The sequence below is a fragment of the Apostichopus japonicus genome, chromosome 4 (genome assembly GCF_037975245.1).
Source record: "Apostichopus japonicus isolate 1M-3 chromosome 4, ASM3797524v1, whole genome shotgun sequence".
In the NCBI taxonomy this organism is placed as follows: domain Eukaryota; kingdom Metazoa; phylum Echinodermata; class Holothuroidea; order Aspidochirotida; family Stichopodidae; genus Apostichopus; species Apostichopus japonicus.
This window is the reverse complement of record NC_092564.1, coordinates 13069875-13073411: the sequence shown is the minus strand read 5'-3', so window position 1 is coordinate 13073411 and position 3537 is coordinate 13069875.

The window sequence follows — 3537 nt, the reverse complement described above, 5'->3', positions numbered from 1 at the left end:
TAACTGGTTGCCCCCCTTGTAATCTCATTTAGCTCACTTTTGATTGCATAAAAATAAACAAGAGATTCAGAAACCTTATCAGATAACAGCTACACATACTCGCAGATCCTATTGATCGATTTGGTTGTAAGAGATTAAGTAGATCAAAGTCTAAAACAAGGTCATCAATAACTATAATATCATCGAATTGACAAGTTCAGACGCCATTGTTTTCTATATCTATTCCTCGATGTACCCATCACTCTCACCCTTACCTCAACACTTCAAGGTTCGCCTCTTACGGTTCCGAACTATAGGGGAACCTGATCAGATTGGATTAAAAAAATAGTTGCACAATAATCAGTGAAGTCACATAGGTGTCATTCATCAACAACTACCATAACTTGTTCTCCTTGAGATGAATAATTTCTAAATTCATGCATTTTACGTATGTGCTGGTATGATGAAATCAATACATTAGAGGTTAAACATTGAATAAAATATTGAGAATGAGGCCAACTGAATTCGAAAAAAAACAAGGTAAGTTGATGTATAATCCATCTCAAGATAGTACAGACTTCCAGTACCATTAGAACAGCATAACTGAGTTCGAGTACAAGTGGGATTTCCCCTGCGGTGTGGGTACGTAAACGGGTACAAGCATTATTATTTTGGTTTCACCACCATGGCATTGCCATGACATAGAAATAGATATCTATGAGGAATGGTATGTCGTAAACATGTATGTTAAGGAAAGTATATACTAAAATCAAGTAAAATGACCTACGATATGTAACACATGACGTCATCGATCGTAATTGCCTACCTCGTATCCACCGTAAAGGATCTCTCGGGGCTATCACGCGCCCGTTGATATTTTTAATGTTATATAACGGTTCTACTAGATGTGCTAGCGTTAGCTTTAGGTAATCACCATACCTCTCCAACCACCCCCCCCCCCCCAATTTAGTCCCTCAACCTTCGTTAATGCTTCAGGACATCAACTTACTACTGTGTGATCTCGTTTACACAATATCGTTTGAATGACTACGGAAAGAAACAATCCTACTTTTCTTGTATTACATGTATGCAATGCATTGAATTAATGTAGGCATATACCGTAGTCATTTGACTCAATTGAAATGCAGGTTATTTAAGTCAGATAATACATACATGTGCTTATGCAAAGCGTGCCCTTTTTTGCTTCTCAAGAATGTCACCTAAATTAGAGCATAGGTACGAAAGCCAAAGAACTTGATCCACTCTCTACATCCCAGTCCCCTTACAGTCCACTTACAGTCCTCTTACAGTCCCCTTACAGTCCCCTTACAGTCCACTTTCAGTCCTCTTACAGTCCCCTTACAGTCCCCTTACAGTCCACTTTCAGTCCTCTTACAGTCCCCTTACAGTCCCCTTACAGTCCCCTTACAGTCCCCTTACAGTCCCCTTACAGTCCCCTTACAGTCCTCTTACAGTCCCCTTACAGTCCCCTTACAGTCCCCTTACAGTCCCCTTACAGTCCACTTACAGTCCCCTTACAGTCCCCTTACAGTCCCCTTACAGTAACGAACGGTGCACATTGCGCAATATACGTCAAAAAGGGAAAAGATAACATATGGTACGATTAAAGCCGTTTGGGTGACCGACCTACTTTGTACCGTGTGTACCAGACTATTTTGAATAGTTGTGATAGCAATCATAACACCTATTCATTCCTTTTGTGTGTGTGAGCTTCTTTGCTTTCTTGCAAATGGCTTTACAAATACAGAAATTTGGCAGACGTTGGAATGCTTATTAGTTTATAAAAGTGCAATGAACGTATAGTCTACAACTCTTTTGAAAATTTACCGTCCTTACTTTGCAGTTACACGTAGTCATTTTCTAGTTACAAAAGTTATTAGCGAGAAGCTAGCTCACCTATATATATACTGTAAATACATAATCCGACAATGTTGTCGCCTATATAGTTATTGATGATGTGGCTAAAGTAAATCGAAAGTTTTAAGATTCTCAACCTTTTTTCTTGCATATCATGACTTGAAGGCACCAATTGTCAATAGTCTATGCTGTCATCAACTGCATTGCTGTTGAAGTTAATGATCAAAATAAATAAAGTGTTTTATTGCAAGGAATGATAAAACTGCATGAATGAGATGTATGGACGTTTCATTTCATCGCCAACTGAAAATGAATACACGATATACAATCAGGGACCTTGCCAGACATTTTAAAGGGGGGGGGGGGAGGGTGAGCATAATTTAAAGGGGCATTACTCAAAAAGGGAGCATTATTACACCTAACAAAGCGTCATGATGTACAAAGACAATTCTTGACCAAAATGCCTCCCACGTAGTATGCAGACGAACTTTCAGGAGCAAGATTGAGAAAGGTCGCTTAGCTTCCTGCAACCTGAAAACATGGCTTAAATGATATTTCCTGCATTTAATTAAATTTTATTTTTCGGGGTACTCAAAGGGGGGGGGCGATCGTTCTCATCGCCCCACCCACCTCTTCCTCCCCCTGGCTACGTCCCTGCGCTTATTACAGATAGATGTGATGAGTTCGCGAGCACAAAATTAGTGACTCAAAGAGCAAAACAGCACACCGTGAGACAAAAGGAGTAGTATAGATGAGTACGTGTTCATCACATGAACCACATCATGCGTTTTTGTTTTGTTGATTATTCTACTAATGGCTACATCTTATAATAGGGATTCTGGGTACGTCCCAAATTGCTCGGGTGAGATCTTTGGTGGCTACATCTTATTGGGGTTCATCACAACTTGGGATGACCCGGGTGAGATCTTTGGTGGCTACATCTAATTTACATGGAATCTTTGTACAGCACAACTGGGATTGCTGGGTGAGATCTTTGGTGGCTACATCTAAGTTATAGGGAATCTGGGTAATTAAGTTGGGATTGCCCGCGGGTGAGATCTTTGGTGGCTACATCTAATAGGGGAATCTAGGTACATCCCAAATTGGGATTACCCGGGTGCGCGCGATCTGGGGCCCTCTCTACTACTTGCATTTGATATGAAGGCATGTGCTCATTGCGTGAAAATCATTGTTGCTTATGCTGAAAAGTGATAGTTTTTACAATTGTCGGAAATACACAAAGTTGGTATATATACTTAACCCACTACCGCATAAATAAATATATCTTATATAGCTGTAATTCTCCTTAAGTTTAAGGAGTCACTCATATGGTATCTCTTGGCGTGTGAAGGCAATGTTGGTTTTACCGATTAAGGAACTTATACATGTAGGAAAAATCATCCCGATTAAAGAAGAAAACTTTACATTAGAGAAGATGTTATTTAACAGAAAAAACGTGAATTCACTGCTTCAATGCAGCCGTTAAAAAAAAATAATAATAAACAAAAAAAAATCGTCGCACCGTTTTTTTTTTTACAAACAGAAAGAAACAGAGCAGGTTACGAATGAACGTGGTACATGTCACTTGGACTTTTTATTAGTTTCTTTACAAAAGGGCACTCTTTAATTATCAAAAGGGCACTATTTTATCATAACAAAATATATGGAAATAGATAATTT